Source organism: Salmo trutta, chromosome 4 (assembly GCF_901001165.1).
Source record: "Salmo trutta chromosome 4, fSalTru1.1, whole genome shotgun sequence".
NCBI lineage: Eukaryota > Metazoa > Chordata > Actinopteri > Salmoniformes > Salmonidae > Salmo > Salmo trutta.
This window is the reverse complement of record NC_042960.1, coordinates 58,391,681-58,411,821: the sequence shown is the minus strand read 5'-3', so window position 1 is coordinate 58,411,821 and position 20,141 is coordinate 58,391,681.

Sequence of the window (20,141 nt, the reverse complement as noted above, 5' to 3'; positions counted from 1 at the left end):
CAGTGGCTTGTCATTGTTGATAGACAACAATCATTTTTTCACCTCTTCCACACTCACTTTACGGAATTCAAAATTACAATTATTGTCTTTCATAATTTGGTCAGATATAATTGGGAAAGGGTGAAATGTGTCTTCTGCATTTAACAAAACCCCTCTGAACTTGGATGTTACTATCATTCTTTATGTAATTTATCTTTGTTTCATAGTGTGGTGCATCCAGACTTATTTGCCATTCCTTTTGCCTCATCCCTCTCAGCCATGCAATTTTTAATTTCCTCATCAATTCACAGGGATTTAACAGTTTTTACAGTCATTTTCTTAATGGGTGCATGAGAGAGAGAGAGTGAGAGAGAGAGAGTGCGCAGATGGGCTCCCGCATTTTTTAGCATGTTTTTACATAAACATAGTTTTAGAGTTCAGACATACAGGATACTACCCTCCACAACATAACCTTCGCTCAAAATCAAAACTCCATACCTACAACAGGATTTTGACAAAATTACCTGGAAGGATTTCGACTACCAAAGATTCTTATTTCCAAGGTCTATACAGCAAATGCTCTGGCAAACCAACGACCAGCAAAAGAAGCACAAGAATCCTGAAAACACCATCCAACCTGGAACTGAGTGAGTAATGTATAGTATGAAGCTACTTTTAAAGCCAAGAAGAAAGATAAATTACATTGATATATTTTACTTTCTAAGGACTGAATGCTAACTTAAGGCTACCAAGTTGCTAGGACAGAACAGATCAGCTCAATTAGAACTGAGGTGTGAAGTGAGAGGTGTCAGAGCCCTTGAGCCCAATAATGGCAGGAGAGTTTCACCTCTCATATTTGTATTCATGTTACCTGATGAAATTGCTGAACAATATGATATTATTGCCATCTAATGTACATTCAAATGTCATAAATCAACACCGCAGAGCTCTCCCTGTCCTCTGCTGTGCCCTGATTATATTACTGCTGATGATATCTGGAAATATGCATGTACACTATGGTGGAGAAATTACAAGATTATGTTATAATACTGTTATTGCACCAAATGGTTGTTTTATGCAATAGAATAGGGTTCTATTAGTACTCGCTTATCTGTGTCTGTGTGAACTGAGAGTGGGCCTCTGGGGCTTAATGCTGACAGTGGATTTACGATGCCTTGGTGATAAAACCTAAAGACTGCATTCCATAGCATGAGTTGGTGTTTGTGTATTATGAGGTACCAGGGAGGGGAACCTTGTTTTGGGGGCCAGACCCTTGTCGTGTCTTTGGCATCATTAAAACTGAAGACATGTTTATCAAATAACTCTCTGTAATTATTATTACGCGATTAAACTCATTAATCATGTAACTGTAATTAACTAGAAGGTCGGGGCACCAAGGAAAATATTCAGATTACAAAGTTATAATTTCCCTAATATAACTTCCAGATATTATAATATCTGACCGATTTGTCTCCTCATTAATGATGTGTTAGTTTACCTCGCGTCAGTCTCATTCCAAACGTCGTAAATTGTTGTTGTCTGCACGAACCCAGTCTTCACTAAGTCATCCATACATCAATTGTCTTAAAATAATTTATTTACTAAACTAAGTAATTCACAGAAAGCATACAAAACAGTAGGTATCGTTACAAAGCAATGGTAGAGAAATGTGCCCTAGTGGGCTAAACCAGCATGGCGGCTTGTTAAACAAACAAGGGGGGTGGGGGCAGTGGAGAAGACACTACAGAGTTGATAAATATTAACAATTGATATGCTAATCCTTTGCACATGAACGCTCACTCATTTGGAAACAATTGCAATCAATATATATATTTACGCTCAGTGTGTTGTCGTGATCTTTGTTGGAGAGTTTCGTCCTCTCTCTCTCTCTCTCTCTCTCTCTCTCTCGGTTAGAATGGATCTTTCAAAGCGACATTCATTAATGTCGTTATAGAATGGATGTTTCGTCGGTCTTCGCGTTCAATGATACCGAATTTCTAGCTGCAGACTAGTAATTAATATCAAAGACTTGTTATTATTCTGTCTGTATTGATAGTCTAAAAGTTTAACCACGTGGTATGGTTAAAGTTCAGTAGAGGAATGCATGGTCAAACCTTGGCCCTCTCTTCTCGAGGTAAGCTGGTCTAAAGAAAGACACCCTGGGTGGGGGTTCATATACTGAACGTAGAAAAGGCTGTCACATGACGCCTTGTCCTGTCTGTGTCCCTGGGGGCGTGCCGGTGACTTGGTAAAACTTTAAGTAGAAAATACAATTCTCTCACATTAACATCTTACAAGCATCCCAACATATTCCAAATAGGTTTATCCTTATTCATTAATTGTATACAACCATTTAGATGTAAGTCTCATAGCTGAGGCTATTATATAAACATTATTATGGTAATATGGCAATATTGTCTCTCATGAGTTTCATAAAATTGTACCAAACGGACCAGTTCGTAGCTGGATTCTTCACCGATCTTTTATACCTCCTCCAGAACATAAATGTCGTTCGGTTCCCCAATTCTGTGAGGTGGAAGAATCCTTTGTTCTCTCCATGAAAACACTCTGTCTCTTTATACTGTGGCCATGAGGCAGGACATTCTCCTTCGGAATTTTACGACCCCTCTCACAGGGCCTGGGTAGGGGGAGGTAGGAAGGGGGATGGTGCATAGAAAACCCAGAGGGCAACGTCATGACACCCTGGTTTCTATATAATGAGGACAGTCCTCACAGCAGATCCTAACCTTTTGACACATTCCACACATCTGCTGTTTGTCATGTATTCAGAAGGATGTGTCTTTGCTATAAAAGCTGTAACTCAGTTCTGCTCTTCTGAGTTCTCAGTGATCACCTCCAGGGTGGTTACTGCCCAACTCTATTACGGCAGTAATTTATAAAGTTAAATTGTTTTCAAGAAATCTAAAAGTCTCTCCTTTGATTAGAATAATTCCACGACAACACCCTTGCCCATCTACTGTTTATAGCCCCAATTCTGACTTGTGCTCTGATATCTGTTTCACTGATTTCTGCTCTCGTAAAAGCCTGGGTTTTCTGCACGTTAACACTAGAAGCTTATTACCTAAAATGGATCAATTGAAAGTGTGGGTTCACAGCTCCAATCCAGATGTGTTGGTCATGACTGAGACATGGTTAAGAAATAGTGTTTTGAACACTGTTGTTAACCTTTCTGGTTGTAACCTTTTTTGGCAAGACAGATCTTCCAAAGGTGGTGGACTGGCAATCTTTACCAAGGAACACCTTCAGTGCTCAGTTGTCTCCACCAAGTCTGTCCCCAAACAGTTTGATTTGCAGGTTTTAAACATTAAACTTTCAAAAAGCTCTTTGTTGACTGTTGCTGGGTGTTATCGTCCACCATCAGCACAGGCCTGTACCCTAACTGCCCTAAGCTCTCTCCTGGCCCCTTACACTAAGTCTGAATTTGTCCTGCTTGGTGACCTGAACTGGGACATGCTTAAACTACCTGACCAAGTCCTAAAGCAATGGGACTCCCTAAATCTTTGTCAGATTATTACCAATCCCAGGTATGACTCCAAACACCCAGAAAATGCTACTTTCCTTGATGTTATCCTCACAAATAATCCTGATAGGTATCAGTCTGGTGTTTTCTGTAATGACCTTAGTGATCACTGTTTTACAGCCTGTGTTTGTAATGGCTGATCAATGAAACGACCTGTCCTGATTTGTCATAGACGCTTGCTAAAAAACTTTAATGAGCAAGCCTTCCTTCATGACCTGGCCTCTGTAAATTGGTATAAGAATCAGCTTGATACCCTCTGTTGAACAAGCTTGGACCTTCTTTTTTGATATTTTCAGTGATATTGTTAACAAACACGCTCCCATAAAGAAAATGGAATAAAAAAAAACGGTTCAGCCCCTGTGTCACAAGCGTAGAGGAGTAGGCAGGAGGCAGCCGCAGGTTCAGGGTCCGGGGTTGATGAGTGAAGGGCGTTTGCCAGCAGCAGGTTCGGCAGCAGCTAGAAGGTCGGCAACGCCAAACACCTGAGCTGAACAAGAGGCTTGATGAAAGCCAGTCAATATTTAAATCACCCAGAAAATATACCTCTCTGTTGATATCACATACATTATCAAGTATTTCACACATGTTATCCAGATACTGACTGTTAGCACTTAGTGGTCTATAGCAGCTTCCCACAAGAATGGGCTTTAGGTGAGGCAGATTAAACTGTAGCCATATTTCTTCAACAGTATTTAACTTGAGATCCTCTCTAATCTTTACAGGAATGTGGTTTTGAATATAAACAGCAAAACCTCCACCACTGGCATTTCAGTCTTTTCTGTAAATGTTATAACCTTGTATTGCTACCACTGTATCATCAAAGGTATTGTCCAAGTGAGTTTGAGATAGTCATAATATGAATGTCATCTGTTACTTGCAAGTTACTAATTTGATGAACCTTGTTCATAATTTGATGAACCTTGTTCCTTTGTAGCTTAAACCTTGTTTAAGCTACAAATGTTAACGTGGGCTATTTTGAGCACTTTTCTAGGATGCTTGCTTGTTTTCATTGCTTTACTGGGAAGCTTAGCAGAAGTAAATATTATCATGTTATTTATGTTAGTGCAGGATGAGCTGCACACAGTGGACTTCCTTCTAGGGCACACCGCCTCAGTACTAACAGCATACATCTGGTTCATAGGCACATGATTGCTGTATACAATAGCTGTAGGATCAGGGCAGTTAGAGGGACATAAATTAGATTACTTACATTGTGTCTACCAATGCTCTTGGTATAATGTACATTTTCTAAAGCATTATGATGACTCAGCGACACAATGGTAGGGATTAACTGTGCTGGTCTTGGGTCATTGATAAGTCATTGTCTCAACACAGCCTTATAATGCTGTAAAATGATCCAGGAACCCAAATGATTTGGGTGGATCACATCCTCCTTGTAAAATGTGTTTAATTTCCGAAATTGTCAACAAAAGTTACACCCATTGAGCTGCAATAATCACGTAGCCAGTTGTGTAGAGAAAGAATCCTGCTAAAGCGTTACATGTTATGATTCAGAGAGGGCACAGGGCCAGATATGCTGAGTATTTATTAGTGTCTAGCAGAGAGTCAATCAGCTCTTTGAAATCCAGTTTGAACTGTTCAGAGCTGCCCTTCATAATGTAATTAAAACCTGCATGGACTACGATAGAACTGATGTCCATGTCCTGGCGTAGTACATTCGGGAGCAGCTTACTAATGTAATTTACTCGAGCTCTGGGATAGGATATTGTTTTTGCACCGGGAACAGTCACATTTCTTACCATGGTGCTGCCCAAAATCACGGCTGGCGAGAAGGACGAGGAAATCCGCCCACTCCCACGCTTCACAGGATGGTGCAGGCCTCTAACAGATGGAGAAGCCTCGCTCAATCCAGAGCAGGGACGGACGGTTGCCGACATCGACTTCAAAATTGTAGGGGAAGGAGTAGGAGTAGGCACAGTGGCTGCAGACACAGGTACCCACAGCGACAAAGGTGCAGGAAGATCAGGCTCCAGGGCGGTGAAACTATTCACTGTTTGTATCCGCTCCAGGCCTCTTGTTGGGAGTGTAGACTGCTTTGTGGAGGCCGCTGTCTTCGGCTTCCACGGCTCATGACATGTGACCTTCGTTGATTGCCATGCTCCTCAAGCTATGCTCCTTCGACTCTGCTATCAGATGGGGAGGAGAGGCAGGAGATGGCTCCCCTGGCGAACGAACTGCAACACCGGCCAGTCAGATAAAGACAAACGCCAAGATTGAGATGCATCCAAAATGCGTGAACGCCGTCCAGCCACCAGTGTAGAAAAGATAAACATTCCACTCTGCGTTTTCCCCAGTTTCTTACGTAGGCTGGCGACCTGTGTGATCAAGGAAGCCACCTCAAGCCTATAATCCTCGCCAAGCAAACAATTGCCGCATTAGAACTCTGAGTGATCCAGTTTGTCCCGAAACAAAGCATAGTAGATACAGCTCCTACAGCGCTGGAACCGTTCATTTACTTCTCCACAAAGAGGGCTCCATTGGAAAACTAATCTGGGACTGACTTTGTTAGCTTGATGGCTAATGTTAGCTGTTTATCTAGGTTAGCGGCTCTTTCAAGCAGACTTTAATCTGTCAATTAAGTGGGATTCCGGGACAAGAAATAGCAGTCCTAGCTGTTAAAAGCTAACTGTGTCGCAGAATCCATGCAAAAACAAGTTTGGTATTTATGTTTAACAAAGATTGGTTATGTTTTAGTTAAAATAACAAACCAAGTGTTTCCAGCATACAGTGTTCAGCTGCACACTCTGATGACGTACCTGTCAAGTGGATGGATTATCTTGACAAAGGATAAAATGCTCACTAACAGGGATGTAAATGGATTTGGGCACAACATTTGAGGGATATAAGATTTTTGTCCATATGGAACATTTCTGGGATCTTTTATTTCAGCCCATGAAACATGGAATCAGCACTTTACATGTTGCGTTTATGTTTTTGTTCAGTGTAATAGAACACAGAGGGTTTTCGTTAATTGAAGCCTCTCTCATTCAAATTCAGTTGAGTGTGGTGTACCGCAGGGCAGCCTGACTAGGGACATTTTGGTTTTCTGTTTTTACAAATGACTTTCCACTGACCATGAATAAAGCCTCTGTGTCTATGTACACTGACGACTCAAGAGTATACACTTTGGATGCAACAGTAAAATAAATAACTGAAGCACTTAACATAGATCTCCAGTCAGTTTTAGAATGGGTAACTATAGCAATAGTCTGGTGCTAAATATCTCAAACTAAAAGCATAATTTTTGGGACAAATCACTCGCTCAACGCAAAACCAAATTATATCTATTAATTAACAATTTGGCTATTGAGAATGTTGAGGAGATTAAACTGCTGCGTGTAACCCTAGATAGCAAGCTGTCATAGTCAAAACATATCGACTCAATGGTTGCTAAAATGGGAAGAGGTCTGTCCATGATAGGCCGTTGCTCTGCCTTTTTGACATCTCAGTTGACCAGACAGGTCCTACAGGCCCTAGTTTTGTCATACGTGGACTACTGCCCAGCTGTGTAGTCGTGTGCGGCAAAGAAGGACATTGGTAAATTGCAGTTGGTCCAGAACAAAGCAGCACGTATCACACTTATATGTGCACAGAGGAAAAGTGTCAGTAACATGCATGTCAGTCTCTCCTGGCTCAAAGTTGAGGAGATATTGTCTGCATCACTAGTGGTCTTTGTGCGAGGCATTGATGTGTTGAAGGTACTTCTGTTCAAGCAGTTGGCGCACAGTTAGGACACTCATCGGTACAACACAAGACATGCAACCAGAGGTCTCTTCACAGTGTCCAGGTCCAGAACAAATTCTGATCTCAAATTTGCTGTGTGAGTGAGAAATGTAATGCGCTGGCTGCAGTGCATTCGTGCAATTAAAACTATCTATGACACACTTCAATGATATTATACATAATCAATAAACTATGATCAAGAAGTTGCTTATTAAGATACAAAGACCTGACTGGAATCATTTACCTATAGAAATCAGGGCATTAAAATCACACAGTGAATTTAAGAAAGCAAATGTTAAGAACAAACTGTTTGAGTTTTTAGAAACATCACCATGTGAAGATATTTGTAAATACTACATGTAAGTATGTATATATTATACAGTGAGGGAAAAAAGTATTTGATCCCTGCTGATTTTGTACGTTTGCCCACTGACAAAGAAATGATCAGTCTATAATTTTAATGGTAGGTTTATTTGAACAGTGAGAGACAGAATAATAACAAAAAAATACAGAAAAACGCATGTTATAAATTGATTTGCATTTTAATGAGGGAAATAAGTATTTGACCCCTCTGCAAAACATGACTTAGTACTTGGTGGCAAAACCCTTGTTGGCAATCACAGAGGTCAGATGTTTCTTGTAGTTGGCCACCAGGTTTGCACACAGCTCAGGAGGGATTTTGTCCCACTCCTCTTTGCAGATCTTCTCCAAGTCATTAAGGTTTTGAGGCTGACGTTTGGCAACTCGAACCTTCAGCTCCCTCCACAGATTTTCTATGGGATTAAGGTCTGAAGACTGGCTAGGCCACTCCAGGACCTTAATGTGCTTCTTCTTGAGCCACTCATTTGATGCCTTGGCCGTGTGTTTTGTAGGTACTTCGATTTATTAGTCGTTTTAGTAGTTGTAGTAGTAGTTTTTATTAATTGTACAAAACTTTTCATGCTGTACGTTTTTTATTTGTATTGTTATTATTATTTCGTTGTTGTTATTATTGTTATTAGGCAGTAGTTGCCATAATATGATTGTTATTAAGTATTGTTTGTTTGTTTCGTTTGTCTCACTCTTGAAAACGAGATTGTGCATCTCAAGAGAATTCATCCTGCAAAATGTCAAATATAGAAATCTGTCTGGATAATAGCCGACCAATGTGCATGATGACCCAGTCCCTGCTGCATGCTTTCACTTGGTTAGTTAGTATAACCACAGAGACCGTCTGGTCCATGAGCCCAATGGCCTGCTGGTCATATTGACCAAGAGCATGACACGCATTGCATTGGCATCTTAGACTTTACAGTAGTGTACCACTTACCTATTACAAGTCCGGTGCCAAGCTCCTGGATTATGAGGGATTGAAGTGACAAAAATGATCTAATAAAAATATGAATACGGGATTAGATGTATTATAGCAACTGACTGTGATGTTGCTGACATGATTCAGTACAGTACCCTAATCACACCCTGCTCTCCTGGTGAATTAGCATGAACAGAATACTGTTGTCATGACGTTGGCCTGTGGGTAAGGTTTATGACCCCCCCCCCCATAAATACCTTTCTCCCTTCCCCTCTCTGACCCTACTGAAGGACTTGAATAGCCTGTGTTAAATATAGAGTCTGGGAACATCAAACAAATGGGGAAAAGGAACCATATTTTGGTAATAAAACCAGTTGGAAATATGCTTGGGAACGTAATGAGTATGTATGTCAGTTCTGTTGTCATCTGAGACATTATGACTGATGACAGGACGACATAAACTGTACCTGAGAAAGTATACACCCTCTAGTTATCAGAGTCACATGGAATTGTTATGCAATTGAAATGTTTGATATTGAAATTGTTTGTTAGGAGATTACATGTAATTTTAGCTTCCAAATGAGAGAATTGGGTTTTCATAAGGAATGTGCCCTGCTTGATCAGTGGCCCACCCCTGTGAAGAGGAGGGGTTATAAACGATGAAACACATCCTTCCCCCCTCTCCACTATATAAGCCTTTGATGAAAAGATAACCAGGTTGTTCCAGTACGTAAGGTCTGCAGCCTCTACGTTAGAAGGACACACATGTCAAGAACAGAACTAAGCCAACCTCGGCGTGAGCTTTGGTTGTGAATGGTATGAACTTTGAGCTTATTCACTACAGAAGTGATACTTCCTAGCCGTTGAGTTAGCAGCGGCCGCTGTAGACGTGGGCTAGGAAAGGACGGACGACGGATCCAGTCTAACAAACAGACGAAGATACCACCACGTATCCAATTTACCACCAGAGACATTCTCCCAAGGACAGGAAGATCTGTTGGCCAACCCGGCCAGCATCTACGACCAATCTAACGAAGCGCAGCTCAGAGTAAATATTTATTGCATTTTCCTTTTCCAAATGGGCGGTAATTTAGAATGCATAAGATAATGTATTTACGATAGCATAGCTGCTGTTTCTTCGTTCCTAAGTCTTCACGCTCTTTCATTCAAGCCCAACCCCCTTTCCTTTGTATAACCAGCCATGATACAGGTTCCGTCCACCAGGACGTTTTCTGTATGACATCATTGGTATTCTGTGTATATGTAATTCTGTGTGATTAGTTTAGGTATTTAGTAAATAAATAATTAAACCCAATTTTGTATTGCTGATTCAACTTGTTAGCCAGGGTTCGTGAAGATAACCAAGAATTTACAACTTTCATTATGAGACTGAAAATAAGATAAGGGTTAATATTGACTGCAATCGATGTAAAATATTACTAAGTATTTTAAGAGTTTATTCGGAAGATAACGGCTCTATAAACGTTCTTCCGTGGTGCCCCGACTTTCTAGTTAATTACATTTACATGATTAGCTTAATCAGGTAATATTAATTAGAGAAAGAATTTTATAGGTTAGCATGTCATATCACTTAATCCGGCATAGCCAAAGACACGACACTGTCAAGGAATTCAAAGTTTGACCGAACCTAAAACATAGATCTGAAAGGGATCATGCAACCATCACATTAATGTGAATACCTTATGACCTCAAATTACCTTTTTCAAGATCCTTGATTAATTAAATCAACTAGACCATAGCCTAATATTCAACATTATTGATTAAAATCAATAGCAAGTGCACTATGATATTCATGATCTATAGTCTACTGATCAAATAGGTTTCAATTTCAATTTCCAAAAGAGAGTTGTTTTGACATTAGGAATGACATCAATACTAGTTTCAATCTCATTAAATTCCCTTTAAATGGTATCAATTTCATTATCCCTCACCCAGAGGAAATATTTGACATTGTTTTGCTCTCTTAAATCAAAACCAATTTTCTCCATGCTGGTGTGAAAATAATATTATGATATTTTCCATAAATGGTGTGAGTGCTATTAACCTTCCTTTTTTCTTTGGTTTCACACCCAAAACATACTCCTCTAACAATGAATGCTCAGTCATGCGCCTTGTTTTATTATTTTCACTTTGCTGTCATCCAGTCATCCTCAATTTCAAGCTTAATCTAGATGGGCGAATGTCTTTAAAAGTATAAAAACATATGGGTGCATCGGATACGGGCCCATATGACTGAATGAGCATCAGGTGCACTTTGAATGCACCTGATGCTCATTCACATGTGAGACCTGATGATTTGATGATTATGTTGATAGACTCCTCAGGGGTTCTACCCTCTGCCCTCATAGCCTGTGGAAACTTGTAGGTGTACCTTACTAATGACCTCAATAATGCAGAATGTTTTTAACATTATCCAATCAGCATTCTGTGGTGCCCATTGGGATGCATCTCACAATGTGCAATAACCTAACATACAGGACAGTAACAGAGGCTATATTACATGTGTGTTCCCTTAGAGTTCAGTTCATACACTGTATCATTGTGATATCATAATATGATATTCACACAGACATTATGGATAGATTCTTTGATAAGCAACAATATTGTAGTTCATTTATTTTTATGAAATTATATACTATACTATATATTCATAAATATTCCAGGTACGGCAGGACCAAATCGGAAAGATAGGTCGGAGGAAGCCCATGTAATGCATTGTAGCTTGGCAGTAAAACTTTGAAATCAGCCCTTGCCTCAACAGGAAGCCAGTGTAGAGAGGCTAGCACTGGAGTAATATGATCAAATGTTTTGGTTCTAGTCAAGATTCTAGAAGCCGTGTTTAGCACTAACTGAAGTTTATTTAGTGCTTTATCCAGGTAGCCGGAAAGTAGAGCATTGCAGTAGTCTAACCTAGAAGTGACAAAAGCATGGATGCATTTTTCTGCATCATTTTTGGACAGAAAGTTTCAGATTTGTGCAATGTTACGTAGATGTAAAAAAGCTGTCCTTGAGACAGTCTTGATATGTTCGTCAAAAGAGTAACGCCGAGGTCCTTCACAGTTTTATTTGAGACGACTGTACAACCATCAAGATTAATTGTCAGATTCAACAGAAGATCTCTTTGTTTCTTGGGACCTAGAACTAGCATCTCTGTTTTGTCCGAGTTTAAAAGTAGAACATTTGCCTCAATCCACTTAATTATGTCCTTATGTCAGTCAGCTCAGCTGTCCTACAACACAATATTCTGTCACGCCCTGATCTGTTACACATGTCTTTGTGCTTGTCTCCACCCTCCTCCAGGTGTCGCCCATCTTCCACATTATCCCCTGTGTACTTATACCTGTGTTTTTTGTTTGTCCGTTGCCAGTTCGTCTTGTTTGTCAAGCTAACCAGCATTTATCCTGTCAGCTCCTGTCTTTTCCCTGCCTCTCTTTTTCTCATCCTCCTGGTTTTTGACCCTTGCCTGTCCTGACCCTGTACCCGCCCGCTTGACCACTCTGCCTGACCCTGAGCCGTCCTGCACCTTTGCTCCACCTCTGGCTTAATGAACTCTGCCTGTCCCTGACCCTGAGACTGCCTGCCGTCCTGCACCTTTGCTCCACCTTGGGCTTATTGAACTCTGCCTGTCCCTGACCCTGAGACTGCCTGCCGTCCTGCACCTTTGCTCCACCTCTGGCTTACTGAACTCTGCCTGTCCCTGAGCCTGCCTGCCTTGACCTGTCGTTTGCCTGCCCCTGGTGTTACAATAAATATTGTTACTTCACACAGTTTGCTATTGGGTCTTACCTTGAAATCCTGATACAATTGAAGTCGGAAGTTTACATACACTTGGGTTGGAGTCATTAAAACTTGTTTTTCAACCACTCCACAAATTTCTTGTCAACAAACTATAGTTTTGGCAAGTCGGTTAGGACATCTACTTTGTGCATGACACAAGTATTTTTTCCAACAATTGTTTACAGACAGATTATTTTACTTATAATTCATTGTATCACAATTCCAGTGGGTCAGAAGTTTACATACTCTAAGTTGACTGTGCCTTTAACCTGTTATGGATAGGGGGCAGTATTTTCACGTCCGGATAAAAAACGTACCCGATTTAATCTGATTATTACTTCTGCCCAGAAACTAGAATATGCATATAATTATTAGCTTTGTTATTGAAGTAGAAGTCCTGGGAGTGCATTCTGACGAAGAACAGCAAAGGTAATAACATTTTTCTTATAGTAAATTTGACTTTGGTGAGTGCTAAACTTGGTGGGTGTCTAAATGGCTAGCCCTGTGATGCCGGGCTATCTACTTAGAATATTGCAAAATGTGCTTTCACCGAAAAGCTATTTTAAAATCGGACATAGCGAGTGCATAGAGGAGCTCTGTATCTATAATTCTTAAAATAATTGTTCTGTTTTTTGTGAACATTTATCGTGAGTAATTTAGTAAATTCACCGGAAGTTTGCGGGGGGTATGCTAGTTCTGAACGTCACATGCTAATGTAAAAAGCTGGTTTTTGATATAAATATGAACTTGATTGAACAAAACATGCATGTATTGTATAACATAATGTCCTAGGCGTGTTATCTGATGAAGATCATCAAAGGTTAGTGCTGCATTTAGCTGTGGTTTTGTTTTTTTGTGACATTATATGCTAGCTTGAAAAATGGGTGTCTGATTATTTCTGGCTGGGTACTCTCCTGACATAATCTAATGTTTTGCTTTCGCTGTAAAGCCTTTTTGAAATCGGACAGTGTGGTTAGATAAAGGAGAGTCTTGTCTTTAAAATGCTGTAAAATAGTCATATGTTTGAAAAATGTACGTTTTTGTATTTTTGAGGAATTTGTAATTTGCGCCACGCCTATCATTGGATATTGGAGCAGGTGTTCCGCTAGCGGATCGTCTAGATGTAAGAGGTTAAACAGCTTGGAAAATTCCAGAAAATTATGTCATGGCTTTAGAAGCTTCTGATAGGCTAATTGGCATCATTTGAGTCAATTGGAGGTGTACCTGTGGATGTATTTCAAGGCCTACCTTCAAACTCAGTGCCTCTTTGCTTGACATCATGGGAAAATCAAAATAAATCAGCCAAGACCTCAGATTGTAGACCTCCACAAGTCTGGTTCATACTTGGGAGCAATTTCCAAACGCCTGAAGGTACCACGTTCATCTGTACAAACAATAGTACGCAAGTATAAACACCATGGGACCACGCAGCCGTCATACCGCTCAGGAAGGAGACGCTTTCTGTCTCCTAGAGATGAACGTACTTTGGTGCGAAAAGTACAAATCAATCCCAGAACAACAGCAAAGGACCTTGTGAAGATTATGGATAAATCAGGTACAAAAGTATCTATATCCACAGTAAAACGAGTCCTATATCGACATAACCTGAAAGGCCGCACAGCAAGGAAGAAGCCACTTCTCCAAAACCGCCATGAAAAGCCTGACTACGGTTTGCAACTGCACATGGGAACAAAGATCGTACTTTTTGGAGAAATGTCCTCTGGTCTGATAAAACAAAAATAGAACTGTTTGGCCATAATGACCATCGTTATGTTTGGAGGAAAAAGGGGGAGGCTTGCGAGCCGAAGAACACCATCCCAACCGTGAAGCACAGGGGTGGCAGCATCATGTTGTGGGGGTGCTTTGCTGCAGGAGGGACTGGTGCACTTCACAAAATAGATTGCATCATGAGGTAGGAAAATGATGTGGATATATTGAAGCAACATCTCAAGACATCAGTCAGGAAGTTAAAGCTTGGTCGCAAATGGACAATGACCCCAAGCATACTTCCAAAGTTGTGGCAAAATGGCTTAAGGACAACAAAGTCAAGGTATTGGAGTGGCCATTACAAAGCCCTGACTTTAATCCCATAGAAAACTTGTGGGCAGAACTGAAAAAGCATGGGCGAGCAAGGAGGCCTATAAACCTGACTCAGTTACACCAGCTCTGTCAGGAGGAATGGGCCAAAATTCACCCAACTTATTGTGGGAAGCTTGTGGAAGGCTACCCGAAATGTTTGACCCAAGGTAAACAATTGAAAGGCAATGCTACCAAATACTAATTGAGTGTATGTAAACTTCTGACCCACTGGGAATGTGACGAAAGAAATAAAATATGAAATAAATAATTATCTCTATTATTCTGATGTTTCACATTATTAAAATAAAGTGGTGATCCTAACTGATCTAAGACAGGGAATTTTTACAAGGATTAACCTCTCTAGTACATGTGGGACGAACTCGTCCCACCTACGTAACAGCCACTGAAATCCAGTGGCGCGATTTTTGAATCGTTAGAAATGCTATAACTTCAATTTCTCAAACATATGACTATTTCACAGCTATTTAAAGACAAGAATCTCGTTAATCTAACCCCACTGTCCGATTTCAAAAAGGCTTTACAACAAAAGCAAAACATTAGATTATGTCAGCAGAGTACCCAGCCAGAAATAATCACACAGCCATTTTTCAAGCTAGCATATCATGTCACATAAACCCAAACCACAGCTAAATGCAGCACTAACCTTTTATAATCTTCATCAGATGACACACCTAGGACATTGTGTTATACAATACATGCATGTCTGTTCAATCAAGTTCATATTTATATCAAAAACCAGCTTTTTACATTAGCATGTGACGTTCAGAAAAAGCATAACCACCGCAAACTTCCGGTGAATTTACTAACAGTTTGCTAAATTACTCACGATAAACGTTCACAAAAAGCATAACAATTATTTTAAGAATTATAGATACATTACCCCTCTATGCACTCGATATGTCCGATTTTAAAATAGCTTTTCGGATGAAGCACATTTTGCAATAATCTAAGTACATAGCCCGGCATTACAGGGCTAGCTATTTAGACACCCACCCAGGTCAGCCTCCACCAAAATCACATTTCCTATAAGAAAGATGTTCTTACCTTGCTTGTTCTTCATCAGAATACACTGCCAGGACTTCTACTTCAATAACAAATGTTGGTTTGGTCCCAAATAATCCATCGTTATGTTCCAACAGCGACGTTTTGTTCGTGAGTTCTAGAATGCTTTTTCGCGGTGTCGCGCATGGCGCATTGGCGTGTCAAAAATGTCTAAATATTCCATTACCGTACTTCGAAGCATGTCAACCGCTGTTTAAAACCAATTTTTATGCCATTTATGTCATAGAGAAGTGTTAATATTCCGACCGGGAGTATGCATTGAGCCTAAACAGCCGAATAAAATTTCTCCTCAGAAGCGACTCATGCACGCGCATCATTGAAAGGTCCTCCGAGCATCCACTTACAAAAGGCGATAATATATTTCAACCTGAGGTTCCCTCGTAAACCTTCAGTTATTTCGCGGGCTCTGAGAGCCTATTGGAGCCCTGGGAATTGTCACGTTACAGCTAAGATCCTTACTTTTCAATAAAAAGAGGTAAGACGCACGACTCCTTGTCAGACAGGGTACTTCCTGCTTGAAACCTTGTCAGGTTTTTGCCTGCCATAGGAGTTCTGTTATACTCACAGACACCATTCAAACAGTTTTAGAAAATTCAGAGTGTTTTCTATCCAAACCTGAACAATAATATGCATATTCTAGCTTCTGAGTTGGTGTAGGAGGCCGTTAAAAATGGGAACATATTTTTTCCAAAATTCTCAATACTGCCCCCTATACCAAACAGGTTAAATGTCAGGAATTGTGAAAAACTGAGTTTAAATGTACAGTCGTGGCCAAAAGTTTTGAGAATGACACAAATATTAATTTTCATAAAGTCTGCTGCCTCAGTGTCTTCATATATTTTTGTCAGATGTTACTATGGAATACTAAAGTATAATTACAAGCATTTCATAAGTGTCAAAGTCTTTTATTGACAATTACATGAAGTTGATGCAAAGAGTCAATATTTGCAGTGTTCACCCTTCTTTTTCAAGACCTCTGCAATCTGCCCTGGCATGCTGTCAATTAACTTCTGGGCCACATCCTGACTGATGGCAGCCCATTCTTGCATAATCAATGCTTGGAGTTTGTCAGAATATGTGGGTTTTTGTTTGTCCACCCGCCTCTTGAGGATTGACCACAAGTTCTCAATGGGATTAAGGTCTGGGGAGTTCCTGGCCATGGACCCAAAATATTGATGTTTTGTTCCCCAAGCCACTTAGTTATCACTTTTGCCTTATGGCAAGGTGCTCCATCATGCTGGAAAAGGCATTGTTCATCACCAAACTGTTCCTGGATGGTTGGGAGAAGTTGCTCTCGGAGGATGTGTTGGTACCATTCTTTATTCATTGCTGTGTTCTTAGGCAAAATTGTGAGTGAGCCCACTCCCTTGGCTGAGAAGCAACCCCATACATGAATGGTCTCAGGATGTGTTACTGTTGGCATGACACAGGACTGATGGTAGCGCTCACCATGTCTTCTCCGGACAAGCTTTTTTCCGGATGCCCCAAACAATCGGAAAGGGGATTCATCAGAGACAATTACTTTACCCCAGTCCTCAGCAGTCCAATCCCTGTACCTTTTGCAGAATATCAGTCTGTCCCTGATGTTTTTTCTGGAGAGAAGTGGCTTCTTTGCTGCCCTTCTTGACACCAGGCCATGCTCCAAAAGTATTCGCCTCTCTGTGCATGCAGATGCACTCACACCTGCCTGCTGCCATTCCTGAGCAAGCTCTGTACTGGTGGTGCCCCGATCCCGCAGCTGAATCAACTTTAGGAGACGGTCCTGCCGCTTGCTGGACTTTCTTGGGCGCCCTGAAGCCTTCTTCACAAGAATTGAACCGCTCTCCTTGAAGTTCTTGACGATCCGATAAATGGTTGATTTAGGTGCAATCTTACTGGTAGCAATATCCTTGCCTGTGAAGCCCTTTTTGTGCAAAGCAATGATGACGGCGCTTGTTTCCTTGCAGGTCACCATGGTTGATAGAGGAAGAACAATGATTCCAAGCACTACCCTCCTTTTGAAGCTTCCAGTCTGTTATTCTATCTCAATCAGCATGACAGAGTGATCTCCAGCCTTGTCCTCGTCAACACTCACACCTGTGTTAACGAGAGAATCACTGACATGATGTCAGCTGGTCCTTTTGTGGCAGGACTGAAATGCAGTGTAAGCTACATGTGGACATAGCACAAACATCGCCCAGCTTGAGTGTATGTAGATACATCAACTAAAAGTTGATGGATGTTTTCGTGTTACAAAGAGAAAACATTTCTGCTGTAAATATCATATTGATATGCTAATGAAGACTTATAAAGTCTGCCTACACTTTACCTAATAAATCAACATCAGTTGTGTGTAGAGTACAACTTCAGTTGTTTAACCAGAACTAGAATGGCATTTGGATATCTATGTCTATTTTCCCAAATCTAATGATGTCTAACATACTGACATGTACAGCTATCTGGGTGTGGTTCTGTCTTCAAGTCTCCAGTGGGTGATGAAGTCCCTTCCATCTATGTAATGTTTTACAGGTTATTGACATGTGCAGTCATATGGCAGGAGGGGTGGAGTGCATGACACTCCATCCTGGATATGACAAAGTTTGCCTCATGGATCCAGCAGGCAGAGTTCAATAACTACAGGCAAATGTGAGATGCAGAAGGATGGAACTCTTCTCACAGTTGCTGAACTTATGTAGATATTGTAAACAAAGTGTTTTGATAACTTTCATGTGCAATAGTTCCATTTGGAATAAGTCATCCTTCACATAATATTGTGGATGATGTGTTCCACAATTCCCCCCCGATTCAATAATAATAAAAGACCATAACAAGTAATATATGTGTCTTATATAATTGTATTGCTAAGTGCAAGGTCTCTCTCCATTCAGAGACATCTGCATCAAGCCTGTCTGCCAGTCTGGAATCCACCACATCATCTTGCAAGTCTCCCTGGTGCTGGCTCCATACAGGCACATCTGTCTGTCAACACATATACACATAGTCACTGTTCTATTACAAATGGCAGTTAGAATAGGTCATATCTGACACACAAACAGATACCATGTTGAAATTTCAACCGGTCAGACTAAACCTACCTTATTGTGTTCTCCCCATTGACAACCGTTGGTGAGCAGGCAAGAGGTGAGGCTCCAGACTAACATTTTCCCAATGTGGCACTGGTGCCACTAACTTTTTCAGGTGGTCGCACCAGCCCATGATTTGGTCGCACCAATTTATTTCTGCGGTGTCATAAGTTGTTTCATCTAACATATCAAACAGAAATGCATGATTCAAGATATTTTGATGTGCAACCTAGTTGGGGTTTGACAATAGGTTATTGTTGTTATATTATACTGTTAAAATAGGGCTCCAGAATTTTCTGAATTTTGTTGTTCAATATAAATGAATTTATCAAAAATTGTATGTGCGCTGATATTATAGGCTAATTTATTTTGGGGCTAATTCACTACAATGAGGAATTTAAAACTCAAAAATACATTAGCTAGATTGTTAAGACTAAATATAATAACCACTGCTAGTAATCATGTATTAATCTAACAGCGAATTTAATGTCCTTTGCAGTTGTATTCTGCTACCCCTATGCACTCACAATTGCTGATGCGCAATTGGTCGTATCAAATATATTGGTTGTAAAATAGTTGCTATTGAGCTCAATATTAAGAGATGACAAGAAAACTGAGAACAACAGTAGTTGCTGATAAACTATGTATTTCCCGCAATTTGATTTTCTAATTTGATACAATCAGAAGCATTTTTTCTCTCTCCCAGAGCGCACATCAAGTGGCTCACTCATCACAGCAGCAGGTCCCAGAGAAACAGGTCCAAGAAAAACAGGCCTGGGTGCTGAACAGACCCTTTCAATACAGGAATCAGGAGGATAATGCACTTTACTGTTTGACCAACTCATGGTTTTAGCTGCTAAAAAAGAGGATGTTTGGACCATAACGAATGTTGACATATTGTAGCTATATTGTAATCAAAGTTCTGTCATCAGTAGTGGTCTGATAGGTTGCAGCAAACTAAGTAACATTGTCAATCTGTTATTACCTGAGAGTATAGACTGAGTATACCAAACATTAGGAACACCTTCCTAATATTGAGTTGCACCCTCCCCCTTTTGCCCTCAGAACAGCCTCAATTCGTCGGGGCATTGACTCTACAAGGTGTCGACTCCAATGCTTCCCACAGTTGTGTCAAGTTGGCTGGATGTCCTTTGGGTAGTGGACCAATCTTGATTCACATGGAAAACTGTTGAGTGTGAAAAATCCAGCAGTCTTGCAGTTCTTAACACAAACCAGTGCATCTGGCACCTACTACCATACCCTGTTTAAAGGCACTTCAATCGTTTGTCTTGCCCATTCACCCTCTCAATGGCACACACACAATCCATGTCTCAAGGCTTAAAAATCCTTCTTTAACCTGTCTCCTCCTCTTCATCAACACTGACTGAAGTAGATTTCACAAGTGACATCAATAAGGGATCATAGCCTTCACCTGGTTTCACCTGGTCAGTGTATGTCATGGAAAGATCAGGTGTTCTTAATGTTTAGTATACTTATTGAGATTATATTGGGATGGTGCGTTACAGGTAGTATTTTCCTCTGTCAATTTGTGGGGCAAACGGTC